Source organism: Manis pentadactyla, chromosome 3 (assembly GCF_030020395.1).
Source record: "Manis pentadactyla isolate mManPen7 chromosome 3, mManPen7.hap1, whole genome shotgun sequence".
Lineage (NCBI taxonomy): Eukaryota > Metazoa > Chordata > Mammalia > Pholidota > Manidae > Manis > Manis pentadactyla.
The window spans coordinates 55,425,661-55,447,622 of record NC_080021.1 but is presented as its reverse complement, the minus strand read 5'-3'; the positions used below and the strand labels follow the sequence as shown (position 1 = coordinate 55,447,622).

At 36.4% G+C, this 21,962-nt stretch overlaps 1 long non-coding RNA gene across 2 annotated transcripts in view; it reads left to right on the top strand.

Moving 5' to 3' along the window:
* The window catches only part of LOC130682864 (uncharacterized), a 308,951-nt gene that overhangs the window by 238,136 nt on the left and 48,853 nt on the right, over positions 1-21,962 (top strand). The window contains exon 3 of one of the 2 annotated variants that reach the window (XR_008996259.1): positions 2,411-2,667. The exons of the other annotated variant lie outside the window; for it this stretch is intronic. This is a non-coding gene — a long non-coding RNA (uncharacterized LOC130682864). Of the gene's footprint in view, positions 1-2,410; positions 2,668-21,962 lie in introns of those variants that run through there. 2 annotated transcript variants of the gene reach the window in all.

The following is a 21,962-nucleotide window of genomic DNA, read 5'->3' as shown; positions in this document are numbered from 1 at the left end:
ATTTGTAAAACTACCACAGCAAAAAACATTGTAAAGATGTACAATAGATGGCTCATCAAAACCAATGGATGTGAACACAGTGGAAAGACAAATTCAAATCAGTAATAGAACTGAAAATAGGATTTTATGCCTGAACTAATTAGATTATTCAAAAATTAAGATGTTTTCAGATCCATATATGTTAATATTTTCAACACTGACTACCTCTAACAGATCTATTAAAAGAGATCTATTAAGAAGAAAAGCGAATACAGTGGAACATGTGAGATTCTGAGAACAATACTGGACATATTCATTGATACATATGCCAGGTAACTTAAATTATAACTTTATAAATAACAACTTTATTAATAATAACCCCTATATGTTTAAAATACTTTTCCTTCCTTCACATCCAAATTAATATATTACCACCAAATAAGGATTAGGGCATGGTGAAGGAGGGAATTAGAACCTGGTTCAAATACAATTTAAGGGTGCTAAGTTTCTTCTTCTGATGGGGAGGAGAATGGCTTGAGCATTTTGTGAGGCTAATTCTCAGTTGTTAATATAAATGATGATTAGTTAAAGGAAAATCGTGAGAAGAATAGCCATAATGCTGCATGGCTTCAGAACCATCAGTGATAACCAAGACGTGTTCCTCAAGAAATAATTTTCAATTTAACAGAAGCCAAGGAAGAAGAAAGGATGAGAGAAGGAAAAAGTGTGATAAACAGAAATGCAAAATAATTTAGTGGAAAATAACCAACAGACTAACAATCAATGCACAGATTATTAATTAGTATATAAACTTAAAATTCAGCTATCTGCTCTTTAAAAATGTTACAAGTAAAACAAATTCCTCAAGAAGGTTGAGAGTAAAGGAAGGAGATGCACTGTGAAAATACTGACCTAAGAAAAGCTGAAGAAATTATATTAATATCAGAAAAAAAAATACATGTAATGCTAAACACATTGTTAGAAATCTTGGACACTATATAATAACAACAATTAAAAAAGAAAAGCAAGAATATATAAAAGACAACTTTGCTGACCAGCATGCCACTGATTCTTATACATCATGTTTTGTTATGATGTGTTATCATGAATTGATAATGTGTCTATTTCATATATATTATAAATCATTTTACTTTATTATGGTAATATGACAAATTGATTTTTTAAATGTTATACCAAAATTGCATTTCATAATAAATCAATTTCATGTCGGGTAGTTATTCTTACATGTAGTTGGATTTGGTTTGCTTGTATTTGGTTTAGAATCCCTTTATAGCTATGTTCATGAAAAACACAAAGTTGCCATTTTTTCTTGTATTATCTTTATCAGGTTTGATGATGACTAATGCTCAGCCCCAACAAATGAATTTCAGGTTTCTTAGTGCTTTTGTTGTGAAAATATGTTTGTGTGGTTTTTTGTTCCATGTATGCTATAATTCACCTGGGACTTGATTTTTCTTTAGAAGATGTGTAAGTAGAGATTTAATTTCTTGTAAAATATTTCCTAATTTTTCTTACGTCACTTTTAAGTTGTGGTTCTAAGAATTTGTTCAAACCCAAATCTTCAAATCTGTAGCATAAAGTATATTATTTAACTATCTAATTATCATTTTAATACCTGCAAGATTTAGTGATGCCACCCATTCATTCCTGACTTTGGTAATTTGTGCCTTATCATTTTTTGTTTCAATTTTATTAAGGTTTTTTAGCTAATCTTGATTTTTTTATGTGTAGTTTTATCTTTTATTTATTTCTACTTTTATAATTACTGTCATTGTATTTTCTTTAGCTTAATTTGCCATATATTTTCTAACTTCTTCAGATAAATATTTGGATTGGATTAGTGCTCCTAAATATTTTATGTAATCTTCTCTTTAGACTTTTTGGAATTTGTGTTTTATGCTGGATGTTTCTGTTGTCTTACCATCCAGTTCGCTAGTCCTCTCACCTGCTATTGCTAATTTACTTTTTTTTTTTTTTTGAGAGGGCATCTCTCATATTTATTGATCACATGGTTGTTAACAACAATAAAATTCTGTATAGGGGACTCAATGCACAATCATTAATCAACCCCAAGCCTAATTCTCAACAGTCTCCAATCTTCTGAAGCATAACGAACAAGTTCTTACATGGTGAACAAGTTCTTACATGGTGAATAAGTTCTTACATGGTGAACAGTGCAAGGGCAGTCATCACAGAAACTTTCGGTTTTGATCACGCATTATGAACTATAAACAATTAGGTCAAATGTGAATATTCGTTTGATTTTTATACTTGATTTATATGTGAATCCCACATTTCCCCATTATTATAATTATAATAATTATTATTATTATTAATAAAATGCTGAAGTGGTAGGTAGATGCAAGATAAAGGTAGAAAACAGTTTAGTGCTGTAAGAGGGCAAATGTAGATGATCAGGTGTGTGCCTCTAGACTAAGTATTAATCCAAGCTAGACAAGGGCAACAAAACATCCACGGATGCAGAAGATCTCTCTCAAAACAGAGGGGTGAGGTTCTAAGCCTCACCTCTGTTGATCCCCAATTTCTCACCTGATGACCCCCCTGCGACTGTGCCTGTCTTAGGTTGTTCCTCCCTTGAGGAATCTTACCCGTCTCTGGCTAACCAGTCATCTTCCGGGGTCATACAGGGAAATGTAAAGTTGGTAAGTGAGAGAGAAGCAATATTGTTTGAAAAGGTTAGCTTTCTACTTCTTTGCAGATTCATGCCCTGTGGCTTCTATGCCCTGCATTTGTCTTGAGGTATTTTTACCACTTGGAAGAATTATGATATTCGGTAATTTCGATATGAGGCACAAATTCTACTTAAGGGTTCTAATTAGGAAGGAAGAAGAAAAGCTATAGAAGTAGCAGACGGAAGAAAACATGGGAAGATTGATTATTTCCTTGACATATCTTCTTGTAGTGTAACATAAGCATGTATAGGTTTTAAACTACTAATTAAATTGCGTGCACACATTAACATAATAGGAATACAGCTACATTGCCAAAGCAGACCTACAATTACCAGCCATATCCAGTGAAATGAAAAAAACCAGTTAGGCACCCTAGGCATTTATGAAAACATATCAATGATATGATGGATATTGTCTAACTGAATTTGAATAGTTTGAGAAAAATCAGACAAATTAAAACAACACATTCCTGGGAACTGTTCACATCCCATATGTTCTTTTAACAGTAGATAGTCTGTAGTCGCAAATTTTGGAGCGCTGCAACTTGCACTTCTCCTAATTCTTGGTTGAGTTCTGACAGTATAGATCCAGTCAAATTTGTTGTTTTACTGTATGTACAGGCCAGCTTAGATATCTCCTTCTTCGTTCCAATGGCAAGTCCAGGAACTGGTGGGATGAATGCAGCTACAACTGCAACAGCACCAGGATCTTTGTTGAAGTTTTTTGATGTTCATCTTCTGGAATGACTCTTCCAGAGAATGTTGATGTTGGAAGTTCTTCTTCGTATCGCATCTTAATTCGTTTTCTGTGTAGGAAAATTAGGCTTTGATCCTCTGTATAGACACAAACAAACCCTTTTGCCCACACTATGATATGACCTTTAGTCCATTGTGAAGAACCTATTGGAGATCACCACACAGGAACTGCTATTTTTTTCTTTTATAAGAGAAAGGAATATTATCAGAAAAATGTACTTCCATAACTGATCATCTGACACCCTTTAAAAGATCAAAATTAAGGATAATTAAAGCATGCATCAATTGTTGATTTACAGTTAGTTTTATCCTATCAGGGAGAAATCCCCCTTCTCTGTCTTTTTATTTTTTTTGTTATCATTAATCTGCAATTACATAAAGAATATAATGTTTACCAGGCTCTCCCCTATACCAGGTCCTCCCCAGAAACCCCTTTACAGTCACTGTCCTCAGCATAGCAAAATGTTGTAGAATCACTACTTGTCTTCTCTGTGTTGTACAGCCCTCCCCTTTCTCCCACCTCCCCATTATGCATGCCAATCATAATACCCCCTTTCTTCTTCCCACCCCCCTTATCCCTCCCTACCCACCCATCCTCCCCAGTCCCTTTCCCTTTGGAACCTGTTAGTCCATTGTTGGGTTCTGTGATTCTGCTGCTGTTTTGTTTCTTCAGTTTTTCCTTTGTCCTTATACTCCACATATGAGTGAAATCATTTGGTATTTCTCTTTCTCTGCCTGGCTTATTTCACTGAGCATAATACCCTCTAGCTCCATCCATGTTGTTGCAAATGGTAGGATTTGCTTTCTTCTTATGGCTGAGTAATATTCTATTGTGTATATGTACCACATCTTCTTTATCCATTCATCTACTGATGGACACTTAGGTTGCTTCCAGTTCTTGGCTATTGTAAATAGTGCTGCGATAAACATAGGGGTGATCTCTCTTTTTCAAACTTGAGCGCTGCGTTCTTAGGGTAAATTCCTAGGAGTGGAATTCCTGGGTCAAATGGTAACATTTTGAGCATTTTGAGGAACCTCCATACTGCTTTCCACAATGGTTGAACTAATTTACATTCCCACCAGCAGTGTAGGAGGTTCCCCTTTCTCCACAACCTCACCAACATTTGTTGTTGTTTGGCTTTTGGATGGTATCCATCCTTACTGGTGTGAGGTGATACCTCATTGTGTTTTTAATTTGCATTTCTCTGATAATTAGCGATGTGGAGCATCTTTTCATGTGTCTGTTGGCCATCTGTATTTCTTTTTGGAGAACTGTCTGTTCAGTTCCTCTGCCCATTTTTTAATTTGATTATTTGTTTTTTGTTTGTTGAGTTGGGTGAGCTCTTTATATATTTTGGACGTCAAGCCTTTATCAGATCTGTCATTTACAAATATATTCTCTCATACTGTAGGGTACCTTTTTGTTCTATTGATGGTGTCTTTTGCTGTATAGAAGCTTTTCAGCTTAATATAGTCCCACTAGTTCACTTTTGCTGTTGTTTTCTTTGCCCGGGGAGATATGTTCAAGAAGAGGTCACTCATGTTTATGTCTAAGAGGTTTTTGCCCACTTTTTTTTCTAAGAGTTTTATGGTTTCATGACTTACATTCAGGTCTTTGATCCATTTTGAGTTTACTTTTGTATATGGGGTTAGACAATGGTCCAGTTTCATTTTCCTACATGTAGCTGTCCAGTTTTGCCAGCACCATCTGTTGAAGAGACTGTCATTTTGCCATTGTATGTCCATGGCCCCTTTATCAAATATTAATTGACCATATATGTTTGGGTTAATGTCTGGAGTCTCTAATCTGTTCCACTGGTCTGTGGCTCTGTTCTCGTGCCACTACCTAATTGTCTTGATTACTATGGCTTTGTAGTAGAGTTTGAAGTTGGGGAGTGAGATCCCCCCTACATTATTCTTCTTTTTCAGGATTGTTTTGGCTATTCGGGGTCTTTGTTGTTTCCATATTAATTTTCGAACTATTTGTTCCAGTTCGTTGAAGAATGTTGCTGGTAATTTGATAGGGATTGCATCAAATCTGTATATTGCTTTGGGCAGGATGGCCATTTTGATGATATTAATTCTTGCTAGCCATGAGCAAGGAATGAGTTTCCATTCGTTAGTGTCCCCTTTAATTTCTCTTAAGAGTGTCTTGTAGTTTTCAGGGTTTAGGTCTTTCACTTATTTGGTTAGGTTTATTCCTAGGTATTTTATTCTTTTTGATGCAATTGTGAATGGAGTTGTTTTCCTGATTTCTATTTCTATTGGTTCATTGTTAGTATATACGAAAGCCACAGATTTCTGTGTGTTAATTTTGTATCCTGCAACTTTACTGTATTCCAACATCAGTTCTAGTAGTTTTGGAGTGGAGTCTTAGGGGATTTTTTATGTACAATATCATGTCATCTGCAAATAGTGACAGTTTAACTTCTTCTTTACCAATCTGGATTCCTTGTATTTCTTTGTTTTGTCTGATTTCCGTGGCTAGGACCTCCAGTACTATGTTAAATAACAGTGGAGAGAGTGGGCATCCCTGTCTTGTCCCCGATCTCAGAGGAAAAGCTTTCAGCTTCTCGCTGTTCAGTATAATGTTGGCTGTGGGTTTATGATATATGACCTTTATTATGTTGAGGAACTTTCCCTCTATTCCCATTTTGCTGAGAGTTTTTATCATGAATGGACGTTGAATTTTGTCAAATGCTTTTTCAGCATCTATGGAGATGATCATGTGGTTTTTGTCTTTCTTTTTGTTGATGTGTTGGATGATGTTGATGGATTTTCGAATGTTGTACCATCCTTGCATCCCTGGGATGAATCACACTTGGTTATGATGTATGATCCTTTTGATATATTTTTGAATTCAGTTTGCTAATATTTTATTGAGTACTTTTGCATCTACATTCATCAGGGATACTGGTCTGTAATTTTTTTTTTTGGTGGTGTCTTTGCCTGGTTTTGGTATTAGGGTGATGTTGGCTTCATAGAATGAATTTTGGAGTATTCCCTCCTCTTCTGTTTTTTGGAAATATTTAAGGAGAATAGGTATTATGTCTTATCTGTATGTCTGATAAAATTTCGAGGTAAATCCGTCCGGCCCAGGGGTTTTGTACTTGGGTAGTTCTTTGATTACCGTTTCAATTTCTTTGCTTGTATTTGGTTTGTTTAACTTTTGTGTTTCTTCCATAGTCAGACTTGGAAGGTTGTATTTTTCTAGGAAGTTGTCCATTCCTTCTAGGTTTTCCACCTTGTTGGCATATAGGTTTTCATAGTAGTCTTTAATAATTCTTTGTATTTCTGTGGAGTCTGTCATGATTTTTCCATTCTCATTTCTGATTCTGTTGATTTTTTTGTTGATTCTCTTTTTCTCTTAATAAGTTTGGATAGAGGCTTATCTATTTTGTTTATTTTCTCAAAGAACCATCTCTTGGTTTCATTGATTTTTGCTATTGCTTTATTCTTCTCAATTTAGTTTATTTCTTCTCTGATCTTTATGTCCCTCCTTCTGCTGACTTTAGGTCTCATTTGTTCTTCTTTTTCCAGTTTCGATAATTGTGATGTTAGACTATTCATTTGGGATTGTTCTTCCTTCTTCAAGTGTGCCTGGATCGCTATATACTTTCCTCTTAAGACTGCTTTCTCTGCGTCCCACAGAAGTTGGGGCTTTGTGTTGTTGTTGTCATTTGTTTCCATATATTCCTTGATCTCTATTTTAATTTGTTCGTTGATCCATTGATTATTTAGGAGCATGTTGTTAAGCCTCCATGTGTTTGTGAGCCTTTTTGTTTTCTTTATAGAATTTATTTCTAGTTTAGACCTTTGTGGTCTGAAAAGTTGGTTTGTAGAATTTCAGTATTTTCGAATTTACTGAGGCTCTTTTTGTGGGCTAGTGTGTGGTCTATTCTGGATAATGTTCCATGTGCACTTGAGAAGAATGTATATCCTGTTGCTTTTGGATGTAGAGTTCTAAGGATGTCTATTAGGTCCATCTGTTCTACTGTGTTGTGCAGTGCCTCCGTGTCCTCACTTATTTTCTGCCCAGTGGATCTATCCTTTGGGGTGAGTGGCGTGTTGAAGTCTCCTAGAATGAATGCATTGCAGTCTACTTCATCCTTTAGTTCTGTTAGTATTTGTTTCACATATGCTGGTGCTCCTGTGTTGGTTGCATATATATTTAGAATGGTTATATCCTCTTGTTGGACTGAGCCCTTTATCATTATTTAGTGTCCTTCTTTATCTCTTGTTACTTTCTTTGTTTTGATGTCTATTTTGTCTTATATTGTACTGCCACCCCTGCTTTCTTCTCTCTGTTCTGTGCCTTAAATATGTTTTTCCATCCCTTGACTTTTAGTCTGTGCCTGTCTTTGGGTTTGAGGTGAGTTTCTTGTAAGCAGCATATAGATGGGTCTTGCTTTTTTATCCATTCTATTACTCTGTGTCTTTTGATTGGTGCATTAAGTCCATTTACATTTAGGATGACTATTGAAAGATATGTACTTATTGCCATTGCAGGCTTTAAGTTCGTGGTTACCAGAGGTCCAAGGTTAGCCTCTTCAGTATCTTACTGCCTAACTTAGCTCGCTTATTGAGCTGTTATATACACTGTCTGGAGATTCTTTTCTTCTCTCCCTTCTTATTCCTCCTCCTCCGTTCTTCATATGTTGGGTGTTTTGTTCTGTGCTCATTTTAGGAGTGCTCCCATCTATAGCAGTCCTGTAAGATGCCCTGTAGAGGTGTTTTGTGGGAGCAAAATTCCCTCAACTTTTGCTTATCTGGAAATTGTTTAATCCCATCATCATATTTAAATGATAGTCATGCTGGATTCAGTATCCTTGGTTCAAGGCCATTCTGTTTCATTGCATTAAATATGTCATGCCATTCTCTTCTGGCCTGTAGGGTTTCTGTTGAGAAGTCTGATGATAGCCTGATGGGTTTTCCTTTATAGGTGAACTTTTTCTCTCTAGCTGCCTTTTAAACTCTTTCCTTGTCTTTGATGTTTGCCATTTTAGTTATTATGTGTCTTGGTGTTGCCCTTCTTGGATCCTTTCTGTTGGGCGTTCTGTGTATTTCTGTGGTGTGTTCGATTATTTCCTCCCCCAGTTCGGGGAAGTTTTCATCAATTATTTCTTCAAAGACATTTTCTATCCCTTTTTCTGTCTCTTCTTCTTCTGGTACCCCAATAATACAGATATTGTTCCTTTTGGATTGGTAACACATTTCTCTTAATATTGTTTCATTCCTGGAGATCCTTTTGTCTCTCTCTATGTCAGCTTCTATGCGTTCCTGTTCTCTGGTTTCAATTCCATCAATGGCCTCTTGCATCCTATCCATTCTGCTTATAAGTCCTTCCAGAGTTTGTTTCACTTCTGTAATCTCCTTTCCAGCATCTGTGATCTCCCTCCAGACTTCATCCCTTAGCTCTTTCGTATTTCTCTGCATCTCTGTCAGCATGTTTATGATTCTTATTTTGAATTCTTTTTCATTAAGACTGGTTAGGTCTATCTCCTTCTCTGGTGTTGACTCTGTGATCTTTGTCTGCCTATAATTTTGCCTTTTCATAGTGATACATATATTTTGCAGAGCTGGGTCGAGTGACGGCTGGAAGAATTTCCCTTCATGTTGGTTTGTGGCCTTCTTCTCGTGGGAGAACAGCGACCTCTAGTGGCTTGTGCTGGGCTCCTGATTCCTGCCCGGCTGCTATGGAGTTCATCTTTGCTCTTGCTGTGGGTGTGGCCTGGCTTGGGCCGCTTCTCCAAAATGGTGGAACCACGTTGGAGGGGGAGGGGCCGGGTGGCTATTTATCTCTGTGAGGGGCCTCCGTGCTCCCTGCTTCCCAGGGGGTTAGAGTGCCCAGAGATCCCCAGTTTCCCTGCCTCTGGACTAAGTGTCCCGGGCGCTTCCATTCTGTTTTGGGGTCCCTCTCCCTTTAAGGCTTCTAGAAAGCACTCGCCAAAGAAAGAAAAATCTATAAAGAAAAGAAAAAAAAAGAAAAAAAGGCGCTCGCTTTTCTTTGTCCTCAGGCGCCGGCCTCATGGACCCGCTCACTGGTCTTGCTGCCCTGTTTCCCTAGTATCCAGGACCCCACGGATGCACTGTGTCTGCAGTCCAGTTCGAACGGTACAGTTGGGTGTTCAGCAGTCCTGGGCTCCCTATCCCTCCCACTCTGACTCCTCTCCTCCTGCAGGGAGCTGGGGGGAGGGGCGCTCAGGTTCTGCTGGGCTGGGGCTTGTATCTTACCCCCTTCGCGAGATGCTGGGTTCTCGCAGGTGTGGATGTGGTCTGGCTGTTGTCCTGTGTCCTCTGGTCTCTCTTCTAGGAAGAGTTGTATTTGTTATATTTTCATAAATATATGTGGTTTTGGGAGGAGATTTCCGATGCTCTTCTCACGCCGCCATCTTGGCTCCACCTCCGCTAATTTACTTTTTCAAGTACTCATTTAGCATTTAATTTCAGATATCTTTTCATAATTTTATTTGTTTTATTTTTTTAACTGAAATTTAATTGACATATAGCATTGTATTAGTTTTAGGTGTACAACATAATGATTTGATATTGTATGTACTGCACAATGATTACCACATTGAATTTAGTTAACATCCATCACCATACATAGTTACAAATTTTCTTTCTTTTCTTGTGATGAGAATTTTTAAGATAGACTCTCCTAGCAAGTTTGAAATATATAAGGTATCATTAACTACAGTCACCATGCTGTATGTTACATTGCCCAGTACCTACTTACTTATATCTGAAAGTCTGTACCTTTTGACCAACTTCACTCATTTTCCCCATTTCTCCATGCCTGCTTCTGTGACAACCATCAGTCTGTTCTCTGTATCTACGAGTTTGTTTTTGTTTTTGTTTTTATTTTTGTTTTTGCTTAGAGACCACATATTAGTGAGGTTATATGATGTTTGTCTTTCTTGGTCTGATTTCTTTCACTTCATATAATGCCCTCAATGTCCACCCAAGCTATTCTAAGTGGCAGGATTTCCTTTTTAAATTATATATATATACATATATATGTGTGTGTATATGTGTGTACAATGGAATATTATCTGTACAGTAGATATAGATAGATGTAGATATAGATATAGATATTCATCTTCCATTTTCCTTATCCATTCATCTTCCAATGGTCACTTAGGTTGTTTTCACATCTTGGTATTGTAAATAATGCCACAGTGAACATGGGGGTGCAGATGTGGCTTTCCAGTCTCTTAGACTCTCCACTTCTTCCTTCTACTCAATGTGCTTTATTTCATGCCAGCATGTTGGCTGTTTCTGTCCTGATTGCCTTAGCAAACCACAACTCAATCATATCTTTCCTTATTCCCTAATTGTGAGAACTCTGTGGAGATATGCAACTTCTTAGCTCCTATGAACTGTTTGTCTTATCCATCTCTCCATCTTGAGCCGCTTACTCATAGGAAATGCCAAGAGGAAATGTGCTCTCTCAATAGGTTGTCAAGGTCCCTTTGCACATTCCCCTTCTCTCTTATAGCTTAAAAGATTTAAGTCCTGGTTTCCTTGATAGCTCTCCAGTGCTTTCAAATAGATGCTTTTGAATTTTTGTCCACTACATCAGTTTGGTTGGTCTGCAGTAGACTATTCCATTACTAAAAACGGAAATCTAAGAGAAATGACTCCTGAGGAGTAAAAAAAAAAAAAAGGCTATAGCCCTGTACAAGGGTGGAAATTAGAGACAGGATCCCTTTCTGTCATAAAATTGGGATCCTAAATAAGGTACATTTAGAGGGATTAAGAAAAATAAATAAATCCCGCCATTAACAAAGAAACGTAAATAGCTAACTTGACCAGTTTGATTCTGTGCCAGATGTAGGGGAACTTGAGAGTACAAGCCCACAACTCTGACCTGAGGGATTTGAGTCAAGCAAACAAAAAGCTGAGTAGTCAACCAAAAGTTAGTCTAAGTTTGGTAGTTTCTTCTTAATGGCTCAGTATCAGCTCTTTAGATGACATACTTATTCAGTAAGACCAGAGTTCCACAAAGAAACAAAATATGTTTATTCATCATTCAGTAGTAAATGAGTATTTATATTCTCCTATTAGGCTCAAAAAAATTACTTAACTTCCATTTATAAAAGCAGAATATTTAATCAATGGTCACCGTTAAATTTGCTAAACTTAATTCATGATACATGCTGAATAAATTTTCATACCATAATTCAGAACCTATTTATATTTAGAAATAATTGCAAAATAACTAGGGTCATGTTTCCAAATTTAAGAAACTTAGAAGATAAACATTAAATGGGAAGAGGAAAGTTATGAGAGATTGAGAAGGAAAGACTAATCTGATAGCAAGGAATGAAACTTAAGAACTTTGGTTGTTATCTAACTCTGAGTTAATACATCATTAACCTGTTTAGTTATTATGCAGGACAGCACAGCTTTCATTAGTAAATATGGTCTCAGTTCAACAAGAAATAACTGCATAGGTTTGTTAATTATAAATATGATAGAGAAGATTAAATATAATTTATCTGTTGATGGATGTTTAGGTTGTGTCCCATCTAATCTATTCTGAATCTTGCTGCAATAAATAAAGTACTAATATCTTTTGGAGATACTGATGTCAAATATTTTGAATAAATACCCAGAAGTAGAATTGTTGGATTATAAGGAAATTCTATTTTTAATTGCATTGAGACCTTCCATACTGTTTTCTATAGCAGCTGCATCATTTTCATTCCCCAGAGTGTTCAAGAGTTCCGACTTCTACGCATCCTAACCATCAGTTGCTGCATTTTGTTTTTTGGATGATAGCCACCCTGACAGGTGTGAGGTGTTATCTCATTGTGGTTTTCATTTGCACTTCCCCAATGATAGTGACATTGCGTATTTTTAAAAATTTTGGTCATTTGCCTATCTTGTTTGAAGAAATATCTATTCAAGACCTTAGCCCATTTTCTTGACTGAGTTATTTGTTTTTTGGGTTTTCTTTATTACTATTGATTGTAAGTGTTCCTTATATGTTTTGGAGATTAAACCTCTTACCAGGTTCTTAGTTTGCAAATATTTTCTTGCATTCCATAGGTTGATTTAAATTAAAATATTCACGAGACATATATGTAGAAGTTGCATGCTTCTAATCCAAATGTAGTTATTTATAATAAGCCAATACATAATCTTCAAAAAAAATCCTAGAGAAAAGCTAGATGTCTGAAACTTATTAGTATAGCACAAAAATAAAAGAACAGAAACACAGTCACATTAGCTTCCATGACTACATCCATGCACTTTCCATACACTACCTTTTAAAATGACCCCTTAAATAATACCTGACATATATTTTCATTTACCAAATGCCAGAAACTGTCCAAGGTAGTTTACGTATATTATCTCACAGTAAACCTTAGAGATTGATACAATGACTGTTCTACTTTTTTAAGATGAAATTTTTGCTGTAGATTTTCACCCCTCTTATATACTCACAGTTTGTTATGTAACTTTTAAGACCTACCACAAAACATTAAATATATTTCTCTGTATCGTTACAAAGATATTACTGTGTGAAAATACTTTCCTTGGTAAGTGTTTGACCTATCTGGGCCCCAGAAACATTCCATTTGGAATAGAGCTAATCAGTTAACCCCCAAATTAAATTTAAACAGAACTTCTCCAAGTGACCTACTAGAATCAGATTACTGAGTATATAAAGGTTTTTTTGTGCTATGCTACTGAGATTTTTTAGGTGTTTTTTTTTTTTTTTTTTTTTTGCAGGAGCTGATAAATGCATAAATTAATACCTAGAAATAGAACATGCCCATAACAAAACTCTAAAACTTGCAGCAGTGAATTTGGGATTGGGTGAGAGAATCCTGGAAAAATTGTAAAGAAACTGTTACGTAGTGTTGAAACATTGATAGTACTATCAACTGAAGGAACTTGTAGCACAAAATTTGTACCTAATTAATTATGGTCTTAGGCAGGATGGTGTCCAGGAAGAATGCCGAGCACTTGAGTCTGCTACTCTTAAGTTATGCATTAAATAGAACAGCTCAGGAAAGAACTGGCTAGTTTGCAACTAGAATATATATGAAATATAGAGAATATAGAACTTGCATGTACCAGTGAAAGGTTATCACACTGAGACACTGCCTTGATCAGAAATTAAATCAACTGCCTGGCCATTAAGATATAACCAGAATATTTCCAGTCTTAGAGCTCATACATAAAGGGCTTAGATGTAATCACTCCCTTCTTATAATTAAAAAAAAATACTGAAAATATAAAAAATAAGCTGAAAAATGATGACATTTCTTGTTCAGAGAATTAAGGTCACAGGGAAAATCACCAGCCCCAAATCTAGAGCGATGGACAAATACAGGAAATCATGGGCCATATCAGCTTAATGAGACCAGAAGCCACTGGAGCTATAGACTAGTTGTTACAAATAAACAGTAATTTGATTAGTTGCTGGAGACTAGCCCAAGCTGGAGTGTAGAATAATGAAAGAAAAACTCCTGGAGACTGAGGTCTTAGGGAGCCTCTATATTTTCATGTATTTTGCCTGCAGCAACCCCAGCAGGTTCTTATGGTGAAGATCCAGGAAAATCTCCTGTGTTTCTGGCAGAGATAAGGGGAAAGTAATTATTATATTTCAACCTACCCCAGTATTCGTTATAAGAAAGACCTGTTCAGCAAAGGAAAGATTTACCAAAACCTTATCATATGTCTAAGAAACTCCAACTCCAGCCGATTCTAGTTTTCCTGGCACAATAAAAAGGATAAATAAAAGACATACAATTGTGAAGGTCATAGCTGGGGGCACAGGCCACTAAAGACTGAGACTTAATCAAAGGATTATAATCGCTGCTCTTCCACACACATACTTTACCACCACATAAACAGGTCTCCTATGACCCAGCACCTCGTGTCAGACTTTCAATGAAATTGTACAAGACATGCTAAAAGTCAAGAAAAATATAGCTGAAAGAGATAAATTAAACAACAGAACCCTATTCAGATAGGGCAGAGATTTTGCAATTATCAAATAAAAAATATGAAATAACTATGATTAACATGTTAAGAGATCTAATGGAAAAAGTAGACAATATGTAAGAACAAATTTATAATGTAAGCAAAGATGAAAATTCTAAGAATCAAAAGGAAATGCTAGAAAAAAAACTGTAATGGAAATAAAGAATGCCTTTGAGGGGCTCATCAGCAGACTGGGCAATTTTGAGTAAAGAATCAACGAGCTTGAAAATATGCCAATAGAAATTTCCGAAACTTAAATGCAAAGACAAAAAGAATGAAAAAATCAGAACAAAATATCCAATAACTGTGAGAAAATTTCAGCAGTATAATATAAGTATTATTAGAATACCAGAAAAAGAAGACAGAAATAACAAAGCACAAGAAATATTTGGAGGAATGATGGATGAGAATCTTCCAAAATTAATGAGACACACCAAACCACAGATCCAGGAATCTAAGAGAACACCAAGTAGAATAAATACCAAAAAAATGTATACCTTTAGACATATCATGTTTAAATTTCAAATAACCAGAGACAAAGAGAAAAATCTGGAAAACAGCCATAGGAAAAAAATACACCTAAACTATGGAGAAACAAAGATAAGAATTATAATGGACTTCTTGTCAGAAACCATACTAGCAAGATGAGAGTAAAATGAAATATTTAAAATGTGGAAAGAAAAATAAACAATCTAGAATTCAGAATTGTGAAATTAATCTTCAAAAGTGAAGGAGAAATAAAGACTTTCTTAGACAAACCCAAACTGAGGACCTTACTACCAGTAGACCTGCCCTGGAAGAAATATAGAATTTCTTCAGGGAGAAGGAAAATATTACAGGTTAGATACTTATCTACATAAAAGGAAAAGTATCAGAGAAGAAAAACATAAAAGTAAAATAAAGTATTTTTATAATTCTTAACTGATCTAATAGCTAACTGTTCAAAGTAATAAGAGTAACATATTGGGTAATTATAGTATATAAATAAGTGAAATGAATGATAGCAATGGTACAGGTAACAGGAAGGAAGAAATAGGAATCCTCATAAGTTACTTGCATTTGCTATGTTATTTGAGAATGGATTTGTATTACTTGTAAATGTATATTACAAAATCAAGTTTAAAAAACATAATTTATATGCTAAGAGAGAAATGATAAATCAATATCACATAAAATGCTCAATGAACATCAGAGAATGTAGAAAACAAGAAGTAAAATAAATAAAAACAAGTACAGTGAATATAAAGCATTTACAAACATGGTAGATATTAAACCAACTTTATCAACAATCACTTTAAAGTAAAGGATGTGAATACATAAATTAAAGAGATATTCAGAGTTACTCAAAAAGTAATCATATACTGTGGACTAGAAATTATCTTTAATTATAAAAACATAGATTAAAAGTAAAGAGAGGAAGAAAAATATACCATTAAAAAAACTACCTAAATGAAGCTGGAATAGTTACATTAATTTCTGATAAAATAGACTTCAGAATAAAGAATATTATCAGGGACAAAGAGAAGCATTACACAACAGTAAGTGAGCTAATTCTCCAAGAAGTCAAAGTGTTTAATATGCATACATCTAACAAAAAGTGTCAAAATATGTCAGATACAAACTGATAGAATCAGATTCTGATTCTGAAGAAATCAGAAATCAAACACTACTAGTGAGATGTCATTATGTGAAGAAAGTGCGAAGTTCTTGGGATTAGGATGTTGTATTCTGTTGAAAATGTTGACTGTGGCTTAAAAGGCAGATTCTGGTGGACTGAATTATTGACCTCAATTATTTATCCCTTTTGGTATCCATGCCCTTTACTGTGTAAATTTGCAGTCTCTTTCATAATAGAAAAGTACCCATCCTTTCTTGACCTTCAGCTTGAACTTTGGTTTTTTTGGGCTAATGCAATATGAATAGAATAGACAGGGTGTCAGTACCCAGTCTGGGTTTAAGAGACCTCACAGTCACTGCTTGTCCTCTTGCACCTTTCCTATTACAATGAGAACTGTGCTTGGTAGCTGCCTACCAGAAAGACACATTAGGTGCAGCCTGCAAAACCTTCTGGGTCTGAAAGAGGACAGACCTGACCTGTCCTGCAAACCCATGAGTTAAATAAATGTTTACTGTTGTAAGTGTGATACTACAATGAGGAAAATCATTTTCCCACATAAGAAAGAATTCATTCAAATTAAAATGCCCCCAAGGAGGGAAGAAAAATGCACATGAAACCCAATTGTGAAGCAAATTTCTAGTGGGTCTGTAGAGTACTTCCAAAGTTCAAAAACTCTTCACTGTTCTATGGGTTATAATTGGTTTTCTAAACAAGTTACAACACCCTTCCACTCTAGAAGGTGCTTTACCCTAGACCAATTCCCCTCTAGGGGCTCTCCAATTGGAAGCCCTACATATAGGGGATTCCTGAGTGAAGCTGCACCCTCTACCGCTGCAGCCACTCACTGAGGCCTCCCCATCACCTCTAGAGACAGCCTGCCAAGGGTCAAACCATGTAGACAGATTTTGGATTCAGAGGTTCTGCCAACTACTTCCAGATGCAACTCCAGGGGGAAAATCCTAGGACAAAATGCCTTTGGAACCAAAATCAGTCAAAGGGAGAAATAAAGTGGAAGAGTCCTGTTTATTTTCTACAAGCAGTTGTCCCATGTCTCCCTCAACCTTGCTGCAGAAGAGGAGAGAGCTCCACATAACCTCTCCAGTCCAGATAAGCCCTTGCCTGCCTATGTAATTAGCTACTGATATGGAGATGGACTACTTCTCTCCACCCCTTGGAAACACCTATTGATATGGAGATGCACTAAAGCCAGGCAAGAGTTTCTGGGAATACTGTACTTTTACCCACAACATAGTATTTAATTAAGAATTTCATCTAATGTATGCCTTTTCAATATATTATGGTGATGGTTGTTATTACTATGTTTATGTCTTCATATATTACATATTTTTGTTTTTACTTACTACATGAATGGTTTTGGTTTATATAATGTTTGTACTTTTTACTATTATATTTAATGTGTGCTATCACTAAAAAATGTATGTTTTTCTCATTCACAGAAGGCTTGAATAATTTCACTTACTCTTCAGTGTGTTTATGTGTTTTTGGGACGAAGAACAGGCCACCCAAAGATGTATCATTGTGACATGCAGATTTTTTCAGAGTTGAGAACAATCAAGGCCCAGAAGACTCAGAAAGAAATTTTGACCTTCCATTCTCCAATTGCATAAATAGAATTTGAGTAGAAGACATGTTTCAGGAGGAGAGCTATCACAATAGATAGCCGTATTATAATGTAAACTAGGTGTGGTAGACAGGGAGGGATATGGCTAAGTCTGTTAAAATTCCTCTCTATGCCCTCTCATTGTTTCTATGTGGCCAAGCAAGTATCTGTTTATCAAATACTTACTCTTTTCATATTCCTGTGACTTACTTCTTTTTTCCTTTGAAGTCACAGGTCACGACTCCCTTCTCCTTGGTTCAGGATGACACGTATACCTCATTGTCCCTGTCTTTGGAACCCATGTCTATGTTTTCCCTGTATGTACATAATTAAGCTTTGTTTTTCTCTCTTGTTAATCTGTCTCATGTCAATTTGGTTCTTAAACCAACTGAAAGAATCTTGAAGGATATAGGAAATTCCTTCCTTTCCACCACTGTCTATGAGATAATTAAATTGAAATAAGGTATGTTTACATTGGGGAAGTATATGAGGGGGTCATGTGAAGGAAGAACTGTAGCAGGTAGCATTTTAAATAATAAAATAGTTTTGTGTGGTCTGTGCAGCAAAATTTGGACTTGGTTTTTAAATAATTATTTTTTATTGAAGGGTAGTTGACGCACAGTATTACATTACATTAGTTTCAAGTGTACAAAACAGTGGTAGAACATTTATATACATAATTCTAGGTTCCAGCTATCACCCTACCAAGCTGTTACAATATCTTGACTATATTCCTTATGCTATACATTACATCCCGGTTACTTATTTATTTTACCATTGGAAGTCTGTCCTTTTTGTTTTGTTTTGTTTTTTGTTTTTGTTTTTGTTTTTTTTTTTTGTGAGGGCATCTCTCATATTTATTGATCAAATGGTTGTTAACGACAATAAAATTCCGTATAGGGGAGTCAGTGCTCAATGCACAATCATTAATCCACCCCAAGCCTAATTTTCGTCGGTCTCCAATCTTCTGAGGCATAACAAACAAGTTCTTACATGGAGAACAAATTCTTACATAGTGAATAAGTTACATGGTGAACAGTACAAGGGCAGTCATCACAGAAACTTTCGGTTTTGCTCATGCATTATGAACTATAAACAGTCAATTCAAATATGAATACTCATTTGGTTTTTATACTTGATTTATATGTGGATACCACATTTCTCTCTTTATTATTATTATTTTTAATAAAATGCTGAAGTGGTAGGTAGATACAAAATAAAGGTAGAAAACATAGTTTAGTGTTGTAAGAGAGCAAATGTAGATGATCAGGTGTGTGCCTGTAGACTATGTGTTAATCCAAGCTAGACAAGGGCAATAAAACATCCACGTATGCAGAAGATTTCTCTCAGAACAGGGGGGGTGAGGTTCTAAGCCTCACCTCTGTTGATCCCCAATTTCTCACCTGATGACCCCCCTGCGACTGTGCCTGTCTTAGGTTGTTCCTCCCTTGAGGAATCTTACCCGTCTCTGGCTAACCAGTCATCTTCCGGGGCCATACAGGGAAATGTGAAGTTGGTAAGTGAGAGGGAAGCCTTATTGTTTGAAAAGGTTAGCTTTTTACTTCTTTGCATATTTATGCCCTGTGGCTTCTATGCCCAGCATTTGTCTTGAGGTATCTTTACCACTTGGAAGAATTATGATACTCGGTAAATTTGATATGAGGCACGAATTCTATTTAAGGGTTGTAATTAGGAAGGAAGAAGAAAAGCTATAGAAGTAGCAGGCGGCAGAAAACATGGGAAGATTGATTATTTCTTTGACATATCTTCTTGTAGAGTAACTTCAGCATGTATAGGTTTTAAGCTACTACTTAAATTGCGCACACACATTAACATAATAGGAGTATAGTTACATAACCAAAGCATATCTGTAATTACCAGCCATCTCCAGTGAAACCAAGAAAACCAGTTAGACACCTTAGGCATTTGTGAAAACTTATCTATGATATGGTGGATATTGTCCAACTGAACTTGAACAGTCTGAGAGAAATCAGACAAATTAAAACAACCCATTCCTGGGGACTGTTCACATCCCATATGTTCTTTTAACAGTAAATAGTCTGTAGTTGTAAGACTTTGGAGCGCTACAATTTGCACTTCTCCAAATTCTTCGTTGAGTTCCAACAGTATAGATCCAGTCAAATTTGTTGTTTTACTGTATGCACAGGCCAGCTTAGATAACTCCTTCCTCATTCCCATGGCAAGTCCAGGAACTGGTGGGATGAGTGCATCTACAGCTGTAGCAGTGCGTGGATCTTTGTTCGGGTTTTTTGATGATCATCTTCTGGCATGAGTCTTCCCGAGAGTGCTGATGTTGGAAGTTCTTTTTCATATTGTATCTTAGTTCATTTTCGGGGTAGCCCAATTAGGCTTTGATCCTCTGTATAAACACAAACAGACCCTTTGCCTACACTTTTATATGCCCTTTATACCCTTGTGTAGAACTCGTTGGAGGATACCACACAGGAACTACCCTTTTTTTTTTTTTTTGCTTTGTTTTTGGTATCACTAATCTACACTTACATGACGAATATTATGTTTACTAGGCTCTCCCCTATACCAGGTCTCCCCTATAAACCCCTTTACAGTCACTGTCCATCAGCATAGCAAAATGTTGTAGAATCACTACTTGACTTCTCTGTGTTGTACAGCCCTCCCCTTTCTCCCATCCCCCCATGCATGTTAATCTTAATACCCGCCTACTTCTCCCCCCCTTATCCCTCCCTACCCACCCATCCTCCCCAGTCCCTTTCCCTTTGGTACCTGTTAGTCCATTCTTGAGTTCTGTGATTCTGCTGCTGTTTTGTTCCTTCAGTTTTTCCTTTGTTCTTATATTCCACAGATAAGTGAAATCATTTGGTATTTCTCTTTCTCCGCTTGGCTTGTTTCACTGAGCATAATACCCTCCATCTCCATCCATATTGCTGCAAATGATTGGATTTGCCCTTTTCTTATGGCTGAGTAGTATTCCATTGTGTATATGTAACACATCTTCTTTATCCATTCATCTATCGATGGACATTTAGGTTGCTACCAATTCTTGTCTATTGTAAATAGTGCTGCAATAAACATAGGGGTGCATCTGTCTTTCTCAAACTTGATTGCTGCGTTCTTAGGGTAAATTCCTAGGAGTGCAATTCCTGGGTCAAATGGTATATCTGTTTTGAGCATTTTGATGTACCTCCATACTGCTTTCCACAATGGTTGAACTAACTTACATTCCCACCAGCAGTGTAGGAGGGTTCTCCTTTCTCCACAGCCTCGCCAACATTTGTTGTTGTTTGTCTTTTGGATGGCAGCCATCCTTACTGGTGTGAGGTGATACCTCATTGTAGTTTTAATTTGCATTTCTCTGATAATTAGCGATGTGGAGCATCTTTTCATGTGTCTGTTGGCCATCTGTATTTCTTTTTTGGAGAACTGTCTGTTCAGTTCCTCTGCCCATTTTTTAATTGGGTTATTTGTTTTTTCTTTGTTGAGGCATGTGAGCTCTTTATATATTCTGGACGTCAAGCCTTTATCGGATGTGTCATTTTCAAAGATATTCTCCCATACTGTAGGGATCCTTCTTGTTCTATTGATGGTGTCTTTTGCTGTACAGAAGCTTTTCAGCTTAATATAGTCCCACTTGTTCATTTTTGCTGTTGTTTTCCTTGCCCGGGGAGATATGTTCAAGAAGAGGTCACTCATGTTTATGTCTAAGAGGTTTTTGCCTATGTTTTCTTCCAAGAGTTTAATGGTTTCGTGGCTTACATTCAGGTCTTTGATCCATTTTGAGTTTACTTTTGTATATGGGGTTAGACAATGGTCCAGTTTCATTCTCCTACATGTAGCTGTCCAGTTTTGCCAGCACCACCTGTTGAAGAGACTGTCATTTCGCCATTGTATGTCCATGGCTCCTTTATCAAATATTAATTGACCATATATGTCTGGGTTAATGTCTGGATTCTCTACTCTGTTCCATTGGTCTGTGGCTCTACTCTTGTGCCAGTACCAAATTGTCTTGATTACTATGGCTTTATAGTAGAGCTTGAAGTTGGGGAGTGAGATCCCCCCTACTTTATTCTTCTTTCTCAGGATTGCTTTGGCTATTCGGGGTCTTTGGTGTTTCCATATGAATTTTTGAATTATTTGTTCCAGTTCATTGAAGAATATTGCTGGTAGTTTCATAGGGATTGCATCAAATCTGTATATTGCTTTGGGCAGGATGGCCATTTTAACGATATTAATTCTTCCTAGCCACGAGTATGGGATGAGTTTCCATCTGTTAG